At 38.0% G+C, this 27,519-nt stretch overlaps 1 protein-coding gene and 1 long non-coding RNA gene across 13 annotated transcripts in view; one reads left to right on the top strand and one right to left on the bottom strand.

Moving 5' to 3' along the window:
• The window catches only part of WNK1 (WNK lysine deficient protein kinase 1), a 107,836-nt gene that overhangs the window by 77,044 nt on the left and 3,273 nt on the right, over positions 1 to 27,519 (bottom strand). The gene's annotated exons all lie outside the window — the stretch shown is intronic.
• LOC309542107 lies at positions 2,978 to 26,939 on the top strand. The gene is made up of 4 exons (XR_014224070.1): positions 2,978 to 3,122; positions 7,291 to 7,398; positions 23,671 to 23,811; positions 26,283 to 26,939. It is a non-coding gene; the product is annotated as an uncharacterized lncRNA (long non-coding RNA).

The following is a 27,519-nucleotide window of genomic DNA, read 5'->3' as shown; positions in this document are numbered from 1 at the left end:
CGGTGTTCAATCATGTAAGTTAAATGTGTGGAATATGTGATTGTACTGTAAACTCATCTACTACCATCCTTTCCCAAAATTCACAAACATATGCATGACAAAAGAATTAATCTCACTTTTGTTGCACTAAAAGCAGAAGAAAACACGCTATTAGAAGTGCTGGTGCAGCAAATTACACTTTTAGAACAGGGCAACTGACTTGACTGGTAAGCCACATATTTTGGGTCTTCTGCAAATTCTCTCAGATTGCAAGGATTCAACAAGCAGTATATGTAAGCCCAGTAACATTTTCAAGTATTCCTCAAAGACTTACTTAAATGAGAAAGCAAACACATTTGCACACATTTTTAAAAATGAACTACTGATGACTAGACAGCAAAACCAGGCCAGTTAAGTATGTTTCTTACTGGAAGCCTTTAACCTTTGGATGTAAACATGGAATTTTTGACTTAAGATGCTTTCCCTGTTCTCTGCAGGGTGTGTCAAATGCTAACTTTACTCCAAAGTCATTTGGGAAAGGAGTGAATTGCACTGCAGCTGACAATGTATTATAACATACTGTTTAAGGAAACACAACTCTGGGTAGCTGCCTGGAACCCCTGGAATCTTGCTACTGCTCAGCAGGGATTGGGGATGGTACACAACCTTTTTAACAATACATAGTTCCTTACCGATCATGGCAAAACCCCTACAGCACACAGGCTGGTCATTTAAATGAGGTGCATGACCGTGTGGAAGTCTTCAACCATGTTCTACCACTTATCAATTTCAATTTAATTGCCCCACAATATTAAGATGACATGTGCTTTGCTGTGTAATGATTAAGAGTGGTCCATGGCTTATATAGCATTTATTTTTTCACTGTTATAACAGATAATTAGAACAAATCATAAATGAAATCCCGAAGGATAATAAAGAAAATGGATAAACACTGCATTTCCTTGATAGCAAACCTCCAGGGCTCATCACATCCCCTTCAACAATATTGCCTTCCTAGCAAGTTGAAACAGATGCATGAAGCTTTGTCTGCTAGCTTTGTTCATTCCTTTCCACCCACAGTAAATTGTTTTGACATTGTTTCAACAGAAATGCAACACTACCCAGCATGTGACTTGCATTTCTGTAATATAAGGGCACTAAATGTGGACAGAAAATAAAAGAATCATTCAAACCACAACTAGCCTTTCTTGGCAATTTATACTTGACAGGTATTCAACATTGGAATTAGCATTCAGTATTAGAGATGCCCAATGTGTAGCACTAAACACATTATATCATGATCCGAATTACGGTATATTGATAGTTCATCCAAATAAAAATGCTTAGTTGTCTGTTCCAAAGCTTAACTCTACTTTCCTTTCTGCATGTAACTTTTTTAAGTATCAAGGAGGCACATTAAACAACATTCATACAACTGCCAGGCCAGAAGCCAGACTTCCTTCAACCAGTTCTCCCATCTAGCTGCAAGATTAGAAGAACCTTTACTTATAACTTGGTCAACTTCATTTAGCTCCAGATCCAAATAAACAGGCCCCTGAAACTTCATAGAACATTCAGGTAATAGCAACCCATTTCCCCAGTGGACATTTCTTTCTTTTCTTTTTTTTTATTCACAAGCAGAGAACCACAAAGCAATTGTTCAAGTTGCACACTTGGCTACCATGTGTTTCTTTTAGTGTCCCATCCACCCTCACTATAAAAAGGAGTAGGTTTAATGAAACTGTCCCCCAACTCCAGGAGGTCCTTATCCTTGTGCCCCACTCTCTGTCACCAACATGTCTGGGCAGCATGAAGGAATGATGCTTACACAGTCCTTGCCCGCAATGGTTTTTACAGGAGCTGTTTAAAAAAAAATATTTTTCCTACCACGCTTGTGTGTCCACTAGTAAATTAGAATACTACAACTTTCTCTCTAGGTCCATGTTGGCACTTTGCATCCTCCTATCACTAACAAGGTTATTCAGGCATGGCACTGAGTCAGATATTCCTTGTACCTTCCAAAGCCCGTAACCCAGAAGTAAGCCTTCCATTTCAGGGTCTTTAACTCTGCTCCTCCTCTCCTCATCACTGTTGACTGCTAATCCACCATTTCCTTCTGAACAGGAAAGAACAAGAGGCAATGGAAACAAGGAAGATGGGTCAGCAGCCACTAGTCTGCTCACACACACCTGCCCTCCCCCCTCTGGGCAGTGATGTCAATTGAATGACTCTGCCATCATGGGCAGATGAAGGTGAATAGGAAATAGAAGTGAGGATGAGCAAAGCCAACTATGGGTCACCAATATAACTTTTCAAACACATTTAAGTGTTGCTGTTTTTAAGGAAATATAGTTGCTCCAAAATTAAGACAATTTTTTGTCCCAGAAATAAATATTGATCATATTTTCTAAATTCCAGCTGTGTTTTTTAACCAATCCCCTAAAGGTTTTAAGTGGAGCAAGCCTGGTGAATCTCCCTTTGGAGTGTCACAATACGTATGCCACTCCAAGGGAAAAAAACACATTTCTAACAGACGATATCTTCATTGCAGATGATGGTGACAACCCAGAGCAAAGTCTCTCTAGCTGATCTTAATTCACATGGGTGAGTTAAACTGTCTTTGAGAGCTTATAAATTTTAAATGAGCAAGATAATTTTAAAAGCACACACACATGCATAATGCAGTACACAGTCTCCGATTACAGTTTTTTAAGATGAAAACACTGATATTTTATAAAGGACAGATATTACAAAGTCTATGAGAAATGCAAGTGCATAGCAACTGGTATCTTCAAAATTCTGTTTTTGTTTACATGAAACGATAAAGAGTAGATAAAATAATTAACATGCCGGCTATTCTGCAAATGCTTAAATTTACAAACTATGGCATTGTCAGCAACTAGACACACTTTTTTAAAAAAGTATAATTAAAACAATGGGATCCCAGACTATAGTAACTGTAGCTAGGCAACAAACAATCAGATGTTTTTAACACCTGTGCACAATGCTCATAAGCACAGGGGATTGGAAGGGACAGAGCAGTTGCGTAGGAGAAAATTCTAGCATTCATGAACCCAAGAACAGCAGAATAGGATGGTATTTTTCAAAAAGATATTAGTGAACTGTACAGAGTCCAAAAGGAGGTCAGTGTCAGATATTATTCCTTGCAGAAGCAAGGAAACCCAGGCCAGGGAGCACATGCCAACTCCTGAAACAAACATCAGTCTGAGAGAACTGTTGGGGTTTCCGCATTCGCACCTTCCCTGGGGCTACATAAGACTAATGTGTTCCAAGGGAAGGCAAACAAAAAGAAACCTTGGCCAAGAAGCTAGTGCCAACAGCTCCTATATTTTACACTTTGGGGTATAAAATCTACCAAGTTGAGGAAATCAACTACAAACTCTTGTATGCATAAAGGCAAAGTGTGAGTGAAGCATGTGCAGGGCAAATGCAGTTCTTATCATAGTTTTGGATAAGGTCACCGTTCAATGTTTGTATTCATTTCCTCTCTACAAGGAAGCTGCCCTAGGAAAATACCATCTTCAAATATAGCCTTTAGTAATACTTATAACTATCACCAGTTTGCCTGCTCAGTTCTCCTATCCTATGAACTAACTCAAATATAAGCAATATGCCAGGTAACATACTAGAACTCTAAATCAATGTTTTTCTTCTAGATTTAAGTTTATAATTTCTGGCTAATTCAACAACGTCCCAATTAGTCTCATAGGTACAGTTTGCCTTGCATGTGAAGATCTAACTACTGTTTATATTTGAATAATTCATACTAAGCAATTAATATATACTACTCATAACTGGCATTGCTTGGGAATTGAAAGAAATAAAAAAAAATCAGTGCAGCTTTTAAAGTTTCAGTCCACCATCTTGATTCAAATAGTGTCCAGCTGTATCCAAACACAGACGGAAACCTGTTCCTTGACCTCAGGAACAATCTAGCAATATTTGGGCACAATGTATTATTAAATATTCAAATGTATAGAAAGCACCTTTCCAGAATACATAACAGACATCTCTCACACGCATAGAGCACATTTTTAAAGTAGCACATTTTTTAAAGAAAATGTATTAGCTTCAATACCTAAGGTGTCATTAGATTTAAAATTAAGACTAATACAACAGAAAATAATATTTAGAGTTTATTGGACCCCTTTACAGTTGTATAAAAAAGGGTTAGCTAAGACAGTTCAGTGTTGGACAATGCCTCTCTGAAACACATGTTTGTACAGTGTTCTTTACTTAACAAGTTTTGGGAGAAATTGCTGGACTGTGTAACTATGACTGTGCAGAAAGTTAAATCTTTCAGCAGCGAATATTTTATTGAACTATATACCTGCAGTATGGAAATTATCAACGAGACAATGAAAATGGATTTTCCATGCCCCAGTGGTGGCCAAGAGATTGATATTGAGGAATTGGAAAAATAAAGATATGATAGCTTTCAATCAATGGACAGATGATATGACATCACTCGCAATTTATGAACAGACTGCTTACAGGCACAGACTCTGTATGGATAAATACGATAAAATTTGGAATGAGTTTATACATAATGTCGTAGGCTATTAACATTTACATAAGCACCAGGACATTAACACTCTACCTATTTATATAAGAATGTATGGGGATATCGTATATTGCTTCTTCTTTTTTTGTATATTTGTGTTTTTAAATGTATCATTGTTATTGTTTTTCTCCCTCTCACTTTCCCCTTTTTTCTGTTTCACTTTATTTATTTTAACTGAAATCACCATAATTAATATAAATATTTAAAAAAGAACTGGAAACACCTCTTCCCCCACAGCCTGCTACCACCAATTGGTAGCTAGGCAAAAACTAACTGGATAGCTCTGAGCTTCAGCACAAGCTTACGCCTTTGCATGTAGGGAACAAAGAGTCCCATTTAGAATTTTCCTGTGCTAGTGGAATTCAGTTTTCAGCTGGAAAACAGCTCCAGAACCCACTCTCTAGGGAGACTGGTCTAGACCAATTTCTCTCATGCTTCAAGAAGCACCTGAAAGCCTTATTCTTGCCAGGCCTTCTTTCTACGTCACAGTACGATATCCTATGCCTGAAAGCTGCAATTTGGTATGCTTTAGATTTTGAGTGTGGGTTTTACTGCTTTATTTCAGTTAATGGCAGATGTCATATTGTTTTTAATGCTTGAAATTATTTTTATGTGCTTTTATTGTTGCTGTTTTTATTATGAAAGATCTCAAAGTTATTTAACAGGAAGCAAACCATAAATAAAATAAATAAATGCTTGTTTAGGTGGTTGCAGTGTTTGTATTCCTGCTTCTAAATCTCTTAAATTGTCCTGACTACTTTCAAGTAAAAACAGATTATACATTTTCACCTGTCCTTCCAAACTGAGTTTTTAAAAATACTGATATGCCCTACAGGGTGGTTGTAAGGATTAGTGGATTAATGTGTCCAAAGGCATTATTTTTTTAGCTTGCATAACCAAAAGAGACATTTGGTGTTATGAATAACTCAGAGGTTTGCTGTGGTAATTGTGTATAAGGCCTAATGATAAGGAAGCCAAAAGGATATGGTTTTGAATCTCTGAAGTATTTAATTATTGCGCCATGTAGCATTTTTATATATTTCTGAATGAGGTGTAAACAAGAAAACATGAAGTGCAGTAAGGATGAAAGAGAATTCAAAGTAAAAGACTGGTTATTCTGCAAGAATGCTGGACAGAACAAGAGAATGACCAGGAAATGTCAGTACTGTTAAGGATGAACAATATGACCTAAATGCATCATACAGCAAGATACCTATGATATTATTCATACACAGTCTTACCAACAGAGAAGTCTGTTTCTCATTACTTTGTATTTTAAGGCACATGTTGTCCTTGGTTTTGCGCCATTCTATTTTTCAAAAGCCTGAATGAGAACAGTTTGGAGGCTATTTCTCAGGATTCAAAACCAGAACTCTGTAGGTTGTCATGGTTCAAGGAGCCTATATAATCAAGTCCCTACATCTTATTAACAGTGTTAGGAACTCAAATATATAAGCTAATCACCAAACAGAACCTTAAACCTAGGTTACGGTTGCCACAGTGGATGTCTAGGTGCCTTTTTTAAAGTGGTGTGATGATGATGATTTTCATTTCTATACCACTTAATATTTTAAAGGGAAAAAATCTCAAAGCTGTTTACAACACATTAAAACATCAAATAAAATAATCCAGAATAAAACAAATTTGAGCTTCAAAGAAAATATTTCAGATCCTTCTCTAAGTGAAATTTCCCCCACATTTATTTACCTACTTAATTTATATAGCTCCCCATAGCAGAAGTACTCTAGGAAGCCAGTGTGGTGAAGTGGTCAGAGTACTGGACTAAAACCTGGGAAATCAGGATTCGAAACCCCACTGTCATGAAGCTCACTGAGTTACCTTGGGCCTCTAACCCTACCTCACAGGGTCTTTGTAGAGATTAAATGGGGGGGGGGGTAAAGCATGTACTCCTTGGATAAAAAAGTGGGCTATAAAAACATAAATAAGCTCTTCTGCTTACCTGGTTAAGAAAGCTGGAGATATCAGTCACCAACCTGGCATCTAGAGATTAGGGCTGGGCGATATCTGGTTTTCAACATTGTGATATATGGCTATGTCACAATGTCTGAAATAAGGATGGAGCTAAGTAGAGGCATTGGCTAGCTTCACAGTTTTTAACACACTGGGATTTTTGCATACTGCATGCATGATCAAAAATTATGGAACCAATATGGATTTCATGTGGCCGCAACTAGACCCACGCCAGTAGCAAAATGCACCTGGCTAATTTCTAACACTGCTTATTACCTTCCTTCTGCCCCACTTAAGTCTTTTGTGAATCTCTGAAGATGGTATAATTCAACATAGACAAGTGGCAAATCTCAATGTGAGAAGAAATGGGGAAGATGAAAACAAACACTAAGCATTTCTCTTTTAAAATATAAATGACCAGCCCTACCACAACCACAATGCCTGCCTTTCAAATTGCAGTTTAGTTGTCACAGCTAAACTGTGTATATTACATGCTAAGAAATAGAGAAATAATTAAAGTTTATGCTGAATACTGCGTATGAAATAAAAAGAATTCTGAAATTCCAAAGAATTAAGAAGTTTCTAGACACACTGTGTTTACTATTCTGAACTGCGCATTAATATATTCTTAAAGACAAACTGAAATTGCCAGATATGAAGAAGCAAAGTATTAAATACTAATGAGTTTTCATTCTGTTCACTGCTCCCCAATAAGTATTAAAAAGGATGACTGAATCTGTATTTTCCTCTTCCAGGAACGATGGAAAGTATCGGCCATCCTGCAAAAGAATGTGTTACTAGAGTGAAGAATCCTTTACAACCTCAAAATTATATAAATATATCACTTCAAGAAGGGATAAGAGGTATTATATTAGAGGTCTGATTTTGCATTTATTATGAAGCAGGCTAACAAATCCCATACCTTTTAAAAGAAACGTTATATGTGAAGGTCAAACAGCTACCATGCCAATCTCTACAACACTGGTTACACAACCGAGTCCTCTAAGTTCCTTCAAAAAGCAATAAAGTGTTACATAACACTGGAATGCAAAAGTTGGCATGCAGTTCACAACAATTGTCCTATGCGATGTTAGGGAAGCTAATCTGATCTCCATGGCTAATATCCTAGAAATAAAACTTTTGGAAAAATTTGGAGCATAGATGGCTTTGTAATCACATCTTAGGCAGTCAGATGTGCATTGACTTCATCTACGTAGTCATATTTTAACAGCACAACTTGTGATGCACAATTTCTACCACAAATGTTTACTGAATAAACACTAGTGGTAGCAGAAGCAGCAGCTATAACCATTGTTAAAACACCACAAGACCATTTGTGAATATGTGATCACATCCCACTAATGCCAGCTAAAGCACACCATAAATACACAATGAATCACTGCAGCTCTTAACACCACCTCCGGTACTAACTCCCGCAAAGGGTAGTCTACAGCCAGTCGCAGTGTCAGCAGCTGTAAGACAGCACTGCTTGTCTAACTATCAAGAAACAGAAAATACATGACCTGCAGCAACAATCCTCAGAGTTTTGTGTACAATCACAAGTTCTATACAGCTGCTACCCAGGACACACTCTATCATGCAGTAATGTGAAGCAACCCACTTAAAGTAGCACCAGCAGGGAGAAAATACAAGATTTGGGTCGCTTGGCGTGGTCATCTGCACTTCCAGTACAGTGCCTTCTGTGAGTTGGCATCACATCCACCCCATGATGGAAGTTTGGCCACAAGACCTGCCAAACCAATGCCAATAAAAGCCAACGCATGTAGGTTAGGTTTATGATTATTAAATTTGTATATCACATCTCATGAAAAAGTGAACCCTATGGGATCTCTGCCAAGTGATTTTTCAGCAACATGCAATTTGCAAAAACTTTGTTTGCTTATTCCAACTTTATTCCAAGAATTTGCTACATTTACTATATTTTCAGAAGCCTCATTAAAATCCTTTCTGCAACAGGATTAAATCTGTAAAGTGAATTTAGTCAAAAGAAACGCTACTGTCAAGCAGCTTTCAATGCCTGAGTTACAATTATGACTTATTTCAAGTTCAACTGGAAAGTTTTGTATTTCCACAACAGATATTTTCAAATTCAGATAGGACTTATGGTTTATTTAACTTAAAATTATTCCAAAAGGGTATACTGCCGGTTTGCTCACCATGAGAAAATCAAGAGCTTCAGCTGGGAACATTGAGCTCAGTATATATTAAGTACCTAACTATAATCCAGCCTTATATTTCAGCACATTTAAGACTTGCCTAGTAGCCATAAGCTGACAAGGAACTGCACAGCTGAGTGAGTAGGCTGGCCAATCTATCACTTCTCTACATACATAATAGAAATCAAGCAGGTTGCCATGCATACAAGTGTAAGGGGCAGAGCTCTTCATCCCACTTCAACCAGCCCTCACCCTGGCTAGAAATTATCCTCTCCACCTGCCACATGTAAGTACCTTTCATGGGCTTATTTACAAGACTGCTACAATCGGCTACAAAGCAGCTTCAACAAAATATAGCAGCTTTTCCTCCCTATATGCCCCCATTACAATCCAAACTTTTACAGGCTTAACCTTAACCCACTAGCTCTAACCAATGCAGAATATCACTGTCAATCACGACCACAAGAATACTTCTTTTTATATTTTAACTTTTTTTTCTAGCACTATTGCTTGGGCTCATTGAGTAACAAACATTTAAAGATACATACAAAAATGCAGACTAAAAGAACTGCATTAATGATATAATTTTAGTGCTGGCACAACACAATTGGGAGAACACACTATCACAAGTGAAGCACTTTCATTGTACGCTACTACATCGTTCAGAGCAATGCCCATGCCAAAATATTACTGACATGATAACAAAATTCTTCCAATAACCTTCACCCTTTGTCTACTCACTGCTATTTTTATTTGAGTCAAATTCAATGCAACTAGGAAGGGAGCCAAAGTTGTTGATATTCCACAAAATTTCAGCATCTAACATATTAAAGTCACATAAGCCATCTATTTTTTGTTTCTTGCAGGTAAAAATAAAAATGCTTGCCATGCACAGAATTCATACTAACATAGAACTCCAAAGTTAATCACAGAGTACACAAAAAGAAATTACCATGTTTTTATTCAGAATAATAAAATACAGCAGAAACTTTAGGAAACAAAAACCTAACTCGCATCCTAATATATATGTAAAATCATTTGAAAGGAACAGTTTTAAGCCTTCCAATATATGATACTAAATGTCAGGAGTAGTGCAAGCAACTACAGTAGTACCTCGGTTTAAGAACAGTCCGGTTTAAGAACGATTTGGTTTACAAACTCTGCAAAACCAGAAATAGTGTCTTGGTTTGAGAACTTTACCTTGGTCTAAGAATGGAATCCGAACAGTGGAAGGGCACCGGCGGCAGGGGGCCTCATTAGGGAAAGCGTGTCTCGGTTTAAGAACGTTTTTGGTTTAAGAACGGACTTCCAGAACGGATTAAGTTTGTAAACCGAGCTACCAATGTACTTTTAAATGTTTCAGATTTCACTAGCAAAAATCTTTTTTCTGTTTGTATAAAATTGCCTCTAAGAACTGTTCAAGTAGATTTAGGGCCATGCTTGTTCTCCCATTAAAGGCCGTTTTCGGTGGAGTTACCTGGCACTTAACTTTTTATGGTACTTTTAATTTCACATTATGTTCAACAGTGCATGTAACGCAAAATGAATTAACATAGCCAACAGGAATTTCTAAGCTTCCAACCTTTTCTCCAAGTAACAGGTTTATTTGAATGGGGAAGTTGAAAGACACCTTCCAGGAACTGGGCACTAATTAAATCTATCCTTCATACCAGTGGATTGTGTTGCTTCCTTCCCAGTATTCTGAAATGGTAGAAACAGGAGCTCAAACTTAACTGCAGCTTGTATCCTTTGGCCTGGGAATGATGTCTGGATAATGCCAGGTATGTGGGAAATGCTTGTGGTAACAAGTGGTAAGCAAAGTGTTAGGAATATACAGAGACATCCCTACTGTTTTCACTTGTCTGAGCACTGAAAATAGGTTCCAAAGGCCAAGTCTTGATGTGCCCAAATTGAAGTTCAAGCCTTGTCCCTCCCCTGGTTCAGTTTTTAGAAGAAACTAAAGCTATTTTAATGACTGTTAAAAATGTGACGTTTCCGTCCTGTTCTGCTTTTCCATGTTGTTAAAAAGACTTTTACAACTACATAAATGCTTCATGAGATTGGGGAAAGAGTCCTAGATCTGTTAACACTAAGCCTTCTAAATGGTTTGGGAGCTACATAATCAGAATCCCATGATCATGATTAAAGGGGGGGGCGAATCAAAGTAGTTTTCTCCCCCCCAGCAAGGATTCTTCCAAGGATTCTTACATCATTCCAGCACTAAGCCTCCCTCATAGTTTGCCAATAAAACTGTATCAGAACCATTGTGACTAACAGATGTCTCTAATTTTTATCAAAGTAACAGCCACAGCCTTTGAGCAGTGAAACTGAACACCAATCTTAGACCTTGATTGTGTTCAGTAAAATCATATGCCATTTAAATTTCCACAAGAAACAAAATTAACAGTCACAGCTGATGAAATCATGTCTATTTAGAGTGGCAAAGCAGAAATGTGTTTTTTGCTTTGTTTTAGAGAACAAGGTAGAAAGCAGAACTCTCAACAAGACAGGGGAAAAAGATTTTACACACAAAAATGCCACAGAGCAGTTAAATGAAGTCCATTAATTTACAAAAACAAAACCCATAATCTCTTAACAAGCTAACACAGAGCAAGAAGCTAACAAGCTAACAGAGTGAATAGTTTTTTAACAAGCTAATATAGAGCACTGAACACATTTATGTTCAATGGCTTTACAGCTGTATAATCTAGTACAGTGGAACCTTGGTTCTCAAACGCCTTGGTACTTAGACATTTCAGCTCCCGAATGCTGAAAACCCAGAAGTATGTGTTCCAGGTTTCAAATGTTTTTTGGAAGCCGAACGTCAGATGCAGCTGTTGGCTATTGTTTCCAGGGCACCTGCACCAATCAGAAGCTGTGCATTAGTTTTCAAACATTTTGGAAGTCGAATGGACTTCTGGAATGGATAATGCTTGACAACCAAGGTACTACTGTCCTTACATGTGACTGAGCAAATCCTAAATCAACCACCATCTCCATCTTATATCACCTCAAACAAAAGGCTTTTCAGTGGTCAGTGTATATTCTGCTTCATTTAATTATTTTGTATTTTTGAATCCCACTCTTCCTCCATGCTGAAGCACAGGTTGACTAAGAAAAAAGTCAATAAAACTAGGAGATTAGTTAAAATCACAAGTTTTCAATAAAATATAAATAGACAGTGATGATTATCTGTAGGATCATGCCATCAAGTGTTGAGTAATCAAGTGATGAGATTAAAAATGACAGGCATGCATGTGTCAACTGGCTTTAAGAATGTTCTGTATTAAGTCTATACAGAGTAGTCTCAGATTTTGTTAGCTGGTCTTTGCTTGGTTTGCAAGCAAACACCTACAAACTCATTACGACAGATTAAATTAGCCTGTCTAATTGCTTTAGCTTTTTAAAATCAAAACTACTATTCCATTTCCTTTCATGTTTAACATCTTGTTCAGTTAAGACAAACATCAAAAACCTATTATGGATAGGTAAAGAGATGAGAAAAACAGTTTATGGAGGAGAATCCGATGTAATAAATGCATGCTTAGGAATCTAGGATCAATAAACCATCTTTTTCACCTAAAACCTCTTCATTGGCATCTTTATTAGATGACAATTGTTTAGTTTATTGATACAAAATACCTTTTACTTATGGTCAGCAATCTAAGCAATACACATTACTATATATCATTTCATATATGTACCGATTGTAGTAATTTTGATAGATACACTTCAACATAACTTTGTTAATATATTTATTAACATTTATCTGAGTGTTTATAGTTGTTTACTTTTAATTTTATGTAATTGTTGCATGTCATATGCTCTTATGTAAACAAAGATGTATCTTAATGCAACCACATTAAACCACATTAATTAAACCACATTAAAGATGAAAATGCATAAAAGAAAATTTTAAAGAAAACTTTTTTTAAAAGTTTCCATTTCTGAGGGCAACTGAGAAATTTCAAGATTAAAGTATGGAAAGAAAGCAGGCTGGAAATATACCAAGACTGGAAAAACACACAGGCCACTGAGCAAGCCATGGCCAAATTGAAGCTAGATCCAGCCAAATATCAATATCTATATATCATGACCTTTATGAATCTACCCAGAAGCCCAGAGATAGATTGTATTTCTACAGTCCAGTGATATGCAAATTTTATTAAATGAATAGAAAGTATTCCATAATAGCAACTTCAAAATGAATTATCTAAATTGCATAGACGTTTTGATGATTAAGTGGTACATAAATCCTGTTAAATTAATTAAAAATATTATGGTTGTTCCCTGCTTTGTAGAAACCTGAAAACGAACATTTACATGGCAAATACTTAATCTATTGCTACAGGTGCAATGAAGGTTGAACAAAGGGCTGGCCTGTCTATTGACTCATTTAAATGCTGTAATTTGAGTTGTTCAAAAGTTTGTCAGAAGTTTTCCTGAAATACCATCTAGAAATATTGCTGTAGTTTTTTCTGTTTATTTTCAATCATTTGAGAAACCCTGAAGCTTCTGGGTTAGAATTTAATATGTCAAAACTGTAATTGTAACACACACATCTGATAATGGAAGTTTCATTTTCATATGTCAGAAAGAACAATCACCAGGATAGAGAGTTGCATACATTTTACATTTTACACTCACCTACAGCAATTTTAGACACTTCACCCAGGGCAATTTTGTAACTGCAGTAAGGGGAGGTGAGCAAGCTGGGCAAGTTTACTGCATGCTGTGCATTTTTTGTACTTATCTTCAAGTATTTTATTGAGTACTGTACAGTGGTACCTCTGGTTACAGATGCTTCAGGTTACAGACTCCGCTAACCCAGAAACAGTACCTCGGGTTAAGAACTTTGCTTCAGGAGGAGAACAGAAATCGTGCGGCAGCAGGAGGCCTCATTAGCTAAAGTGGTACCTCAGGTTAAGAATGGACCTCCAGAAAGAATTAAGTTCTTAACCTGAGGTACCACTGTATAAAGTAAATATACTTATTCAGAGAAGCTCATGCACATACTTCTTTACAGATCTGCAGTCAAACATACAGCACTTCACTTTGCTTGGCTTCTACAGTTACTTCAATATAACATCAAGATAATTGCCAAGCCAGTTCTATGAGGCACATATGATTTCTTCTCATCTTAAGATTTAGAAGTGTTTTTAAAACTTGATAGACAATGTCTGTTTTCCTCAGGTAAGATAGGTAACATGGGAACATGCAGAAACCAATGTATCTATTAGGCCAGGGGTGAGGTGAGCAGAACCTTAGGGTTCAAGTAAAATAGATCCCACCAGCCTTTAAGTCTGCCCACCCCTGTATTAGATCCTGTTAGAACTCTGAACTACAGTTTCTGCTACAACCAAATGGGGAAACAGTGGTTCCATCTCTATTTATTAACCATAATATGAAACCAGACTTTAAAAAAACAGGTTAGTAAGCTAATCAGATCCTGCTTTCATATCCTCATTAGTAAGCGAGGACTGAATAAATTCTGTGAAAGAAAGAAAAAGACCAACACTTCAAGATCTAGTGCTTCACAAAGAAGAATGGCTGTAAACTGAGGCAACATGCAAATGAAAAGCACCAAAGTTAGAAACTATGCTTAATGCATCCTCAGCAATTTCCACAGTGCAAACCACTGCAGCATGCTATTGGTTAGTGTGTGAACTGTAAGCAAACATATGTGAGCAGGATGAAGGTTTTACCCCACTAAGATAGTTCTAAATACCACAATGCGCTGCTCACCTAAAACCACAAAGGACAATGTCAAGAACTAAATATGGCACAGGAAGTTTTATGATACATACAAAATCTGATTGCATTTCTTCTTCCAAAATTAACTTTTTTCACATCATGGTATAAAGAATGAGCAGCTGGTAAGCACCCAATATATTTAATACCTTTACATTTTCACACCAGCTTGCATGCCTCTTTACCAGGGTGCATTTCAGCCCAAGTCAAACAGATTATTTCAATATAATTTTAAACCAGTCTTTAAAAAAAAGCCACATGCATCTACAGGCGTACAGAAATGGCAATATGTGTTAGTACAATGCTGCTTTGCAAACTCACAAGCAGAGGTATAAAAAGTAAAGTCGAAGGTAGTCAGCCTTTGACAGACATGTCCATTTTAAAATGTAAGTAAGAACAATCAACAGAGGATACTTAATATTTACAAAATGTAAAGATTTACTACAAAATTGTTCAGAAGACCTAAAAATATGATCAGACCTGAAAACAAACCAAAAAAGCTGCTATTAAAAGATGAAGGTTACATAAGTGTAAATGTTTAAATCCTTAAGATAATCAGACTGGACTGCAGATTTAAATAGAAATATTTATGGTTTATCATTATGAGCTATCAGGCCTAACAAGGATCAAGAATCAAAGTTTTATTATGGTCAAAAGAGCAGGGCCACAAGCAGCTTGCTGACAAAGCAAGGCAAGATGATCCGAAGTCCCGTATTTTTCGCCCTATAGGACGCTCCGGCCCATAGGACGCACCTAGATTGGGGGGGGGAATAAAGGGGGGGGAATTATTTTCCCCTCCCCCAGGCACGGGGCCCCCAGAACAGGACCCAGAGCGATGCCGAAGCTGTGTGCAGCTTTGGCATGGCTCTAGGAGCTTGCGGGGCTGGAGGAGGGGGAAGCCCCCGCCAGCCTTCTAACCAAGTCGGGGGACAGCGGGAAAGGCGTGCTGCGCCTCTCCCGCTGTCTCCCGAGTTTGCGGGGCTGGCGATGGGGAGGAGCAGGCTTCTCCCCCCGCCAGCCTTCTAACCAAGTCGGGGGACAGCGGGAAAGGCGCGCTGCGCCTCCCCACTGTCCCCCGAGCTTGTGGGTCTGGCTGTGGGGCTCTCCTGAAGCCTGGAGAGCGAGAGGGGTCGGTGCGCACCGACCCCTCTCGCTCTCCAGGCTTCAGCGAAAGCCTGCATTCGCCCCATAGGACGCACACTCATTTCCCCTTCATTTTGGGAGGGGAAAAAGTGCGTCCTATAGGACGAAAAATACGGTAAAATGTAGGTAGAATGCAACACAGGTCAATTGGTCAGGCAAGAACACAAGCTCATACTACAAGGTTACCATTAACTGGCAACACTGTTAAATGCATTTAATTGAAAAAGAACAGGAATCAAGGCTGTCCTGTTAAACCTGCCACATTAACAGTGCCTGAAAGTTTAATGATGTCTCACAGAATATAGTTTTCATCCAAATGAACATGCCCCAGCTTGATTTTAATGTAATGTAAAATCCTGGAGACTTTATTGTGAAGGTATTGAAATAGACAATAGGCATAAGTGGCAGGTAACTAGCTGATACACATAAATTTATTTAAACTGAACCTAAACCTAAACCTGAATCCAATTCCAAATAAAATAAAATATTGTTAAGAGGATTGCTTTCTGAAATGTATCAAACCCAAACCTTAATATTCTGGCCCTAAAATACAAAACTGATTATTTGCACACAAATACCAGGAACTGGTTCAAAATAAGTGATTCAATAATTTGAAGTCTAAGAGTTGTAAGAAAAGGCCTACGGGATGGGTCTGTGGTATACCGGTATATTGTTTATCTTAATCCCATGTAAACCCATAGCCAAAATCTAGTTAGCTAAATAAGTGAGCTTTCATAACCTATGTTTTGAAACTGGCTTGCTTTGAAACTGGCCAGAGTTTGTTTAAACTACAATTCAAGTTCATCTGCAGTCACAAATCATGATTTGTGGGAAGTGAAACTAAAGCTTTCAGAAGTCTTTCTCCTAACCAGACATGAGTACAGTGGTACCTCTGGTTGCAAACGGGATCCGTTCTGGAGGCCCGTTCGCAACATGAAAAGAGCACAATCTGAAGCGCCGTATCTGTGCAGGTGTGTGGCGCGATTTGGCGCTTCTGTGCATGCGCAAGCAGCGAAACCCGGAAGTAACCCTTTCCAGTACTTCTGGGTCGCCGCAGGACGTAACCTGAAAGAACGTAACATGAAGCAAATGTAACATGAGGTATGACTGTATTGGATGGGAGGTTGGCTTAATGCAGGCTTATTCCAACATGTGTAGGTAGCACTCAACAATTGCTTAGCATTACATGCAAGCCGGATCAAACAAAAGAAGAAAAAGTTCTGCTTTTCACAACCATTTGGAGTTTTATAAACATGCCAATCTCTAAGCTGTTCTCTATGCTAAAAAGCCAACCCAAAAGCTCTTCCTCACAAGGTCCTCCAAGCTCTTCACCATTTTAATGACTTACCTATATTTTTTTAAGCTCTAATATATTCTTGGGAAAGGGACAGCTAGAACAATAAGCAAAATGTGATACAGCCATATACATATAGAATGGCACTATACTTATATTCTGCATTGAAGAAACAGAAATAAAAAATAAATGTCCTCTTACATTTCAGAGCAAGCCCATTTCATGAGAGATTATCTTAAGTATAGCTCACTGTGGTTTGATCTTAATTTGATACAAATTGGCAGGTGCGAGTTGTTCCCTAAATTTCAATTCTGCGTTTAAAACACAGTTTATTCCATCAGCAAAGCAGATCCCAAGAGTTCCCAAGTCCTAAAAAAAATAGAAATCCACCATTTAAAAAGGATAAGAAACAAAGCTATGTGTTGCAGATCAGATGGAAAGCATTTTTTAAAATGAATATATGAACAACACAACAACCAAGAAGAACACTGCAAGGAATATGCAGTGGTGGGGCTCCCCTTCAGCAGGCATCAATGACTATGAACCCTATATCTAATTATTGACAAAATTAGAGCTACTCTGTTGAGGGATGTATTTTACCACAGTCAGAGTAACGGCGCTAATACAGTTTACTGATGTTCTAGCCTTCCCACAACTTTTAGATTTGAATATGTTAAACAAACCAAATATTACAGGCACTTTGCTCCTCCATCACTATAGCCACACTGGCAGGAGCCAAGCAATGGTTTGGCTTCAAGTTATGTATAACCCAGGCTCATAGTTAATTTCCTCCCAACAAATCATAGGCACTATGACAAGAACAAACCGTGGTTACAAGCTTTTGGTTTGCTTGAAAAGAGACAAACCATGAGCCCTGCAACACTAAACCCAAACATGGCATATCTCCTGGAAAGAAAGCAGGAGCAGGGAAAAGAGTGGAGCTCCTATAATGTTCACACCATGAACCATGTTCAACTTTAAACCGCAATTAAGCTTAAGTAACATGTTAAAGTGACATGTGAACCAGACCTTCACAATATTAAATTTGCAAAATTAAAATAAAAGCTTGTAAAATTTCTGAACTGCAAGGAGCCAAAGTTTAGTTTTACTACTTCTGCACATCATTGCAGCATCCACTATTGCTAAAATTACTGTACGTACATTCTAAATGTGAGCTGAATGACAACTATAGCCATCACTGAAAACCAGCTGTCTTGCATCACTTTCTCTATATAAACTGTTTACACAGAGATTTACCCATATTGCTACTCTGATTGAGACAGCTTTGCCTTAAATCTGCCAACTATGATTCTAGATACTATTAAAATATCAGTTATTTTCACTTATCCAGGAGGAAGGGCTTAACCAGCATTACAACTCAATGAATCCTCAATTTACACTGGAGACCAACTCATTTCAACCACATGCAAAGCAATATAAACACAAATGTATTCCATGAAATATAGCAACCAACTTTCAAGTTTGGAAATATCTCCCCCCAATAGATGACAAGACTGTATAACATAAATTTGCTTTACTTCAGTATGACTCAGAACTACTCTTAATTTCGGGCAAACTATGAAAACAAAACAACAGGCATTATATTCAGGGGTACAAAAGTGAGCAGATATAATTACTGCAAATTCACTTTATGTTGCACATGCATGACTACAGGCTTCATTTGTATATAGTAAATAGATTGTGTTAACCATTTTAGACCTGCATCTGACACCTGCTAAGGTTGATACTTACATTTCCAAAATGGCTGTGATCTTAACTTTTTTATGACTACTCAAACACAAGACCTTTTGTAGAGCACATTCCCTAACATTTTTTTGTCACCGTATAGCTGTTCAACCATGCACTAAAGATGTGTTAAGAGTGGATAGTTTTGGTGTGTGTGTTTTTTAAAGTCAAAATTGCTTATACTTAGTTTCATTTCAACCACAATTAAGGATTGATTCTAAATAAATTAGATGAAATTTAGCTGATACACAAATATGTTGAAACTGTATGCATCTCTTAAGACTGAATCCATGATCTTCTAACAGACACACAGGAGGGGGAAAAACAGGATGAGGGAGAATATTTGACTGCTGAGGTCAAGCCTTATAAATATGGAACAATATATCATTTATTGTACTTATTACTGGAGCAAGTCCTCTGGTATTTATAGAATATCAGCTGAACAACATGGCCATTTTATATCTAATCCAGAAATACAGCTTTTACCCAGAAATTATCAGCCTTGCTTTTATAACATTCTTGGACTGTTTTACTGTATTGGATGGTGGCCCTTATTTTCAAATGAATGATCTTCCTGAAGTGTTCTCACAAGGATACGAAAGCTACATTTACACATACAGTAATGCTAAACCATAGTTTAGAATTACAGGCAGCCCCTGGTTTACACCCGTGGGTAACATCCCAAGCCACCATGCACATTGGTGAATTCATGTATAATTGAAACCCATTGGAAAAAACTGCAAGTACCCCATTCTACGCCCCGCCCACCCACTTTTAATGGCATTTCAGTGACATTTTTATAACATTTCTGGGCTACTTCTAGATTCAGCATGATGCACGGTTGCACACATATTGAACACACGTAAACTGGGGAGGGGGCTGCCTGTACATGGAAAAGTCTCACCAGGCCTGAAGAAAGGAATAGGGCCACACACTGCTCCAGCTACCTTCACCCCTTTAGCCAGGAGAGCTGCAAAGACTACTTTCAGTTTCCCTGAATCTTGGCTGTGTTACTAACAAACAAGATATCCTGGTTTAAAGTAAAAGCTGGTCAGTTTAACAGGTCAGCTTCATAACCCATAGCTTGAAGTTGGCTTTTATTTTTTTGTTTTACACTACGTGTTTGGTTCATACTCAAGGTGAAAGTCAGGTTAACAAAGTAACTGGCAACTCTCTTCCAGTCAGCTGCATGGGAAGAGGGGAGAATGCAAACCAGGGGCTTTGTTCAGCTCAATGAGATCCATCCACATAGCATTAAACCATGATTTAACATTACGTGACAATATAGTTAGTGGTGCATATTCTCTAAAAAGATTGTTATGGCAACCAGCTAGTACTGGACACTTGTTTAGGTAATGCACAATTTACAACAAAGTAAATAATTTAAATCAATTAAGATCAGCTGTGTCTTGGAAATTCAAATCATTACTTAAACTTCTACAGTCTATTTTCAGATTCTGTGTAAACAAAGTAGTCATGTTTCAGCAAAAGTCTGTTTACATAACAGCAATACTTTAAAATAAGATCATGCTTGCTGCTGACCGCTAGCCTGGTCACCTGTGGCGAGTTAAGATTTTAACTACCCAGCCTCCTTTCTAGATAAGAGACAAAGACAAGCCATTGTGCATTTTGAATGCTAAGGACAAGCAAGAGTGTGTTGGCTATAGTCTTCAAAAAACATTCTGAACACTGGATACAAGGCAATCTCCTTTCTAACCTTCTATCAATGAATTATATGACTAGAACAAGAAAGCCTTATCCGCAGCCTCCATAATTCAAGAGACTCCATCATGCAAGCTGCGGGCAAGGTGAAGAATAGGCAACATTAGCATTCCATAAATGGCAGTTGCCGCCACCCCCTTTGGCAATCTGCAGAAGTGAAAGGATGCTGTGGGAGGAAGAAAGAGAAGCACAGCAGAAAGAGGTGGTGCAAAAAGTACCAATGGAGCATGATACAGAGAAGGCAAATGAGGAGGGTTAGGGCAGACAACTACCACAAGAGTTGATTTCCAAGCCTGAAGGAGACCGATCAGAATGTCTATAAAAACACAGGGGTAGATGAACATTCTTTCTATAGTCAGGATTTTTTTCCACATTAAGATATGTGGTACATTCTTCCTTAAATAAAAATTTCCATAGAAGGAAGCTAACTTGGCTATTTCTTCCCCAAGCTGATTGGTAATTCCATTGCTCCTAACAAAGCATGTTTTACAAACAATTTTAACACTTCTTAATGTTAAAAATAAACATTGCAACTTGAATGTTCATGTTTTTCCACATAGAGATCTCCCAACTTAAGAGACATGCATTTTGAGTTTCAGGTAAATCTTTTTTTAACTCCATGGTCTAGTTAGGCATACTGCAACCTTTTCAAAGCAACAACACTGTACAAAGAAAATTGAAACAAATGATATATGCAATTTACTACAGACACATAGTAATTTAGAATAGCATTGTAATCTTGTGTGATAATATACTAATCCATCTTCTCACACAATGTAGAACAAACATCTATTTTTGCACTATTTATCTCTTAAATTCACATCTGTCTTACATCATAAACAAAGTGAGCTTGGGGATAAGTAGCATAGTGACTGAGATTGACCTACAGATCAAGAAGTTCCCGAGTCAGATCTTGCTTCTGCCATGAATTCCAAAGGTGACCTTAAACCACTCTCTCAACCTCAACCTAGGTATGAAACCAAACTGCCCTGAAAGGGTTGCTGTAGAGATTACAAAAGTCCAATATATGTGCAGCAAACACTTAAATGCTAAGCAGCAGCGTTTAACATACTGCACAATTAGGTACAGCAGCATGATAAGCTAAATAAGAACTGGTCCCTGAAGGCAAGGTCCATTCCGATCACTACAAAAAAGCAGAAAGGGGGAAATGACATGACATTCTTTTGTCAGGTCTGGATGACACAGCAAGTTGCCATGCAGCAAAAACAGAAGGAAATTCTTCCAAAGTCCTTTACGGCACTGGAAGAGGTGTGAGGCTAGACTCACTCCTGTCATGATAAACCATAGTCCATCAAAATGTCCAAATACAGCCAGTGGCTTAGGTATTCTGTCATCACAGAGGCAGCACAGTTTTGGAGTAAGTAGTTGAGTACTGAGGGTGCCTGGTAAGATAAATCTTTGAAGAGTTCTAGAATAACAGTGCTAAACAAAGTGAAGTATTGCTTATGCGCCACTAGCTTTCAGATGTCACCTTCCAAGTGAGTTGACATTTCCAGAACATTTCACTAGAAAGTGACTGATTAAGGTTTGTTCTAATGTGCAGCTAGACATATTTTGTGCAATGTAAAAAATATGTGTGAAATAAGTTTTTGTGAATTGGGCATATGGGATTTAATAAGGAATTAGGTTTCTATTTCTTAAAAAGAAATAGATGAGAAAATATGAAACGAAATAGAAAATGAAGTTTATATTAATAGTATTCTGGAACTTACTACTTGACTAGTCAAATGCATTTACATAATGAAATTGACTTAAATATATATATATGTGAAATTGTTATATACCAGTACAAAACAAACAGAGCAGAAGATTACACAGTTGTGCCATGCTGCCTGCTTTCACATTATGCTGAGCATGTTAAAATTTATTTTGTTTCAAGATGGTCAGATTATCTGGTACTGGGTGTTTTGAGCAATTTCATTTGCAAACCTCTGGGGGGGAAATCCCTTAAACATATCTGCAAATATTGTGTTGGGAGCTGGTGCACGAGGTACCACCGTAGGTGGTGATTATGGTGAACTGTTGGATGCTACAAGCCAGTGCTGAATGGGAGTTGGTTTTTCACCAGCAGTCCTGAATTAATGCTTTTTCATTCAGGTACAAAGTGCTAATAGTCTTGGGCAAAGTTCAGGTTTAACTTTAGTTTTAAAATGTGTATTAAAGATTAGTAACTGAAGTGACTGAATGGGATATATGGGTATACGAAGGCAGTATAACCTATTTTTCCTCCTGGTCCCCAGCTGAATATCCCTACAAACACAAACTTTGTGCTTGTCCTTGCCAGCAAGAAACTCTTTCCAAAGACAAAGTGGTATGATTTATTGTTCAGCAGTCTGTGGTCCAAGAACTGTCTCCAGCAGCTACAGTTCCCCTCAGTCCTTCAGTAGAACTTAGACCTGATAGCAGAGTTTGTTCTCTTTCGGCAGGCAACTTAGTAAATCACAGTATAAGTCCCTAACTCTTCTTTCAGCTCTTTGTGCAGGTGCCTTGTCTTCCCTTCTCCAACGCTTCTGTATTCCTTTCTCAATTACCACATAACAGTAGCTGAAGCATAGGACAGGTCTCTGTTGTATCGTACTACAATTCCCAGGATTCCTATAAATTTTGAGCTTCACCTATCCTATAGAACTAATCCTTGAAGAAAATTTACATCACATGGCCAGACTTCTGGAAATTTCAATTTAATCAAAGGCAGCATCTCAGAGAAATTCCCAGACTGAGACCAGGCCTTCACAGAGTGAACTATATAGGCCAAGAAGCACAAGGTTCCAGACAATCAGAAGGACAGGCAAATATATTGTTATTAATAAATTTGTGTCTTGGACCTTATTCCAGACAATGTTGTAAATAATACATGGGTTACAGGCAGCAACTTTGCAGTTTTTGAGCAGCCATTTTGTGAAGTTCCTCCATTAACCTTTGATATACTATGACTGTAAATGCAAACAGAATCTTAAACATATTTTACAGGGACAATAGCCATTTTGTAAAAGAGGGCAAATCCTATTCACCAAAACTATAATTTACTGTGTGGGTTCAGTGTCTTCATTATGCTATATGGGGGAAGGGAATCAATGCTCAGCTATTGGTTTCAGAAGGGAGACCTCCTTAATCCCCCATTATTTTTAAGGCATCTCTATTATTCTTGCTCCCTCACTGTGCTTTCATTTCCCCAAATTTCCTGTCTTTCTTCCATTCTCTGTTGGTTGTTTCTTTCTTCTTTCCCATCCTTCTCTGCTAATTCTTATTTCCTCTTCCCTCTTTCATGTTCTTTCTTTCAGTTACGAAAAGTTCAGGGGCAGGCAGTGTACTGGCTACTTGTGGAGGAAGAAAAAATGCTTAGAATAAACCTGCCACTGATCAGACAGATGACACTTCCTCTTATGGTGCAAGATTATACTACACAAAGGGTTGGCTCCTTGGTGAGTAACAGAAATCTCAACAGCAATCCAATGCCAGAACATTTCTTAGCACAATGAGCTAATTACTTCACAGGTGTGCTTTCAGCACATATGAATTAAGAATCTGCTCCGCATTCCCACCCAGAACTGACTCAATGAAAAGGAAGGAGGGACTTAACTGGAGGTCACAGGCCACACCCAACACTTTAATTACATGAATGAATAATCAATTGCATACTTAAGTTCCTCTGACCTACAGAAATATAGTGAAGGCAAAAAGGATTTCTGCCTATTAACCATACTATCTCAGCTAGGAAGGCTATTACAAACTCAAGAACACATTCTGAAAAATCAACTGTCAAATCAGTGAAAATTTAAACCACTATATCCACAAACATTTTTTAAATCTAGTTTCTGTATCAGAAACCAATAGGATAATTGGTAGGTTGGTTTTACCTCCCAATGATAATTTTATATTTTATTTGCATGATTATATTTGCATGAACTTTCAGAAGTGAACAAGAGTCCATGAAGCAGTTTTGGCATCCATCAAAGCTAAGGGAACAAGCTGCTGACTCAAAACAGAGGAAGATGATTCAGACTGGAAACAAAGCATTTTGAAGTATAGCAACACACTTAACCTACTTCCCCCCCTTCCACACACATACATAGCCCAGCAAATAAGGATTTCACTGTCTTTCCATTACAGACTACTCAAATCCTACATTCTCCAAAATATTTATACCTTGCCATAAACACAGACAATACTGAAACTGGGAATTTAGTAAAAGTTTCATAAATAATCATGATTACTATTAAGCCTCAAAGCTCTCCACTTGCCTGTACAGTAGTACTCAAGTTCAATATATAATGTAGTACCACAACCTTCTCAAAATATGTTATCTTGGAAACCCCAGTCTACTAGTTAACAACAGTACAGTGGTACCTCGGGTTACATACGCTTCAGGTTACATATGCTTCAGGTTACACACTCCACTAAGCCAGAAATAGTGCTTCAGGTTAAGAACTTTGATTCAGGATAAGAACAGAAATCAGGCTCTGGCGGCGCGGTGGAAGCAGGAGGTCCCATTAGTTAAAGTGGTGCTTCAGATTAAGAACAGTTTCAGGTTAAGAACAGACCTCCGGAACGAATTAAGTACTTAACCCGAGGTACCACTGTACATTAAATACAGAGGTGAGGTTGTTATTGGCATCTGTCTGCTCAAGAGACAATGGAGTGCACTGGGGGGGGGGGAGTCAAACCACTGAGTTAGCAGCACTGAAGTGACCTCCCCTGGGCGTAAGCCTGGGCAGTGTGTATGGAGGTCCTGGGCTGCCCAGGAAAGCAGAGGAATACATCAGCACCAATTTGGCTGCAGGACTTGTAGGAAGGAGGCACAGGGAAGGAGGTCTTAGGGACTCCACTCCAACACAATACAGAAATAAACAGCATCTTTCCAGAATTTTACATTGCTGCTTAATTGTTAAGATATTTTTCAGATATAGTTGATGTATTTATTCTTACATTTTGGTAAGCTGCCTCTGTAAGGAGTTGACAGTAAAAGGCAGGGTATAAGGTATATAAAATAAAGTATCAGACCATGCTTCACAACTGTATTTTGAAATTCATTTTATTAAATTAATAAATAATATTTTAAAATTCCTATTAACTAAACAATACAACATCTTTAACAAACTAACAGTGAAGACCTAACCACGTTTATTCAGAAGTCCTACTGAGTTAAATTGGGCTTACTTACTCCCAGATAAGTGGGATACGAATGTAACCTAATCTACCAACATTGCAAGAAACGTATTTAAAGCGAGCAGAAAGCACAGTTACTTGGAGAGCTGAAAGTACTTCATGGATATCCATGTTATGACTACTTCTATAGAGCACTCCGAGAAGTTTTTTGCTTTCAGCAGCTATCTCACCAAAAAGCCTGCTGCATCTCACTGCATCAGGCCAACACAGTGCCTATGTAGAACTACAAATGCCTTGTATAAAAAAAACCCCAAAACACTGCCTACAAAGACGTTTCTCTACACCCTTTTCAGTTAATTTATGAGCATGGCAGTATGCATGAACAAACCTGGACCCCATGATCATCTTCGAAGACCCTTCTTCATGCACCTCCTCCATGAAAGGTCCAGAGGTTGGCAACACAAGAACAGGCCTTTTCTGTGGTGGCTCCCTGTTTATATAATGCTCTCCCTTCATTACATATCTTTAGGTGCCAGGTGAAAATGTTTCTCTATAAGCAGGCTTTAGCCGATTAACATTCTATGGCCGTTTAACTGGGTTTGGGGAGGGGGATTATTGGTTTGTTTTTGTTTTATTATGTATTTTGTGTTCTCATTTTGTACTTTTATGTTGTGAACCACTCTGTGATCTTCAGATGAAGAGTGGTATACAAATATGATGATGGTGATGATACTGTTCTAATTTCATATTGATACTTATCAGATAACTTTACTGTTACATTATTAAGGACTCAAGATGAGAAAAAACCCATGGAAGAGAGAGCATAATGCATTCAAACAAAAGGTACTTGAGGATGGCAAACAAAAATCAACCACTTCAAAGTTCATTTCACCCAGAATACAAACTTCTGACAACACTTTAAAATTCTCACTTACACTTGGTTCACCATTAGTTTTTCAAAGTCTTCAAGGGCAAGTGCATCCTGGCATAAATTCAAGGACTGGATGCACATCCAACCCCCACAAGTTGTTCTGCACCCCAAACCGGCCTACACAAAACTACACTGTGATCAACAGGCATAACTGCTATTCCAGTGCAGTTGTCAAGCTGCACACTTGAATCCTGCTTCAAAGGAAAGTTTTCCTCAATCTATAAAAAGCTCCTATTTTGATTAAGGCCGAAGCAGAGCACAATAAGTACCAGGCAACTTACTAGTGCAGACAAACCCTAATATCAGACTGACTTTAAACCAATTTGTTCCCAAAGCACACAATCTTACTACAGAGCTTCTATTTCTAAGCTGATAGTCTCAATTTAAGCAAGCACTTAAATAAAACGTAAAAAAGAAATCATTACAAGTAGAGTTCAAGTTTTAAATTTAAGTATAGGAAGGGAAACCTCAGGGGAGTCTGTATTTGGCCATCCTCACTGGTATAGGGGAGTCAAATTACCGTATTTTTTGCACCATAACACTCACTTTTTTCCTCCTAGAAAGTAAGGGGAAATGTCTGTGCGTGTTATGGAGGAAATGCCTACGGGTGGCATGCCTACGGATTTTCCTCCTCTAAAAACTACGTGCGTGTTACGGTCGGGTGCGTGTTATAGAGCGAAAAATACGGTAATTAGTTCATCAATTAATTTATCTTCCTCACTGCTGCATTTGGTCTATTCTGCCTGCAACAAACTTCCAAGTTTTTTGAATTCTCATGTGAGCATGAGTTTGTTTCAAATGCTGACCCTGAAACAAACCAATATAAACTGAAGAATCTTTACCCAGTTTGCCAGACTTAACAAGATGTTCTCTGAAAGGCAACTTGTATTGTTTACATCGGTGGTTCCCAAATGGTGGTCTACATACCCTAGGAGGTCCGTGTAACACACCCAGGGGGTCCATGGCACCATTCACATAAAAAAAAACTACCACAGAGATATCAAAATTTTCAAAAGTAAGGAGCTCATGGCTTTGGGTTTTGAAAGTCCACAGTACTTGCTAATTGGAGATCACTGGTTTACATTTCTGAAGT

The sequence above is a fragment of the Podarcis vaucheri genome, assembly GCF_965113315.1.
Source record: "Podarcis vaucheri genome assembly, chromosome: 10".
Lineage (NCBI taxonomy): Eukaryota > Metazoa > Chordata > Lepidosauria > Squamata > Lacertidae > Podarcis > Podarcis vaucheri.
The sequence above is the reverse complement of the archived record's forward strand: the minus strand, read 5'-3'. Positions and strand labels throughout refer to the sequence as shown.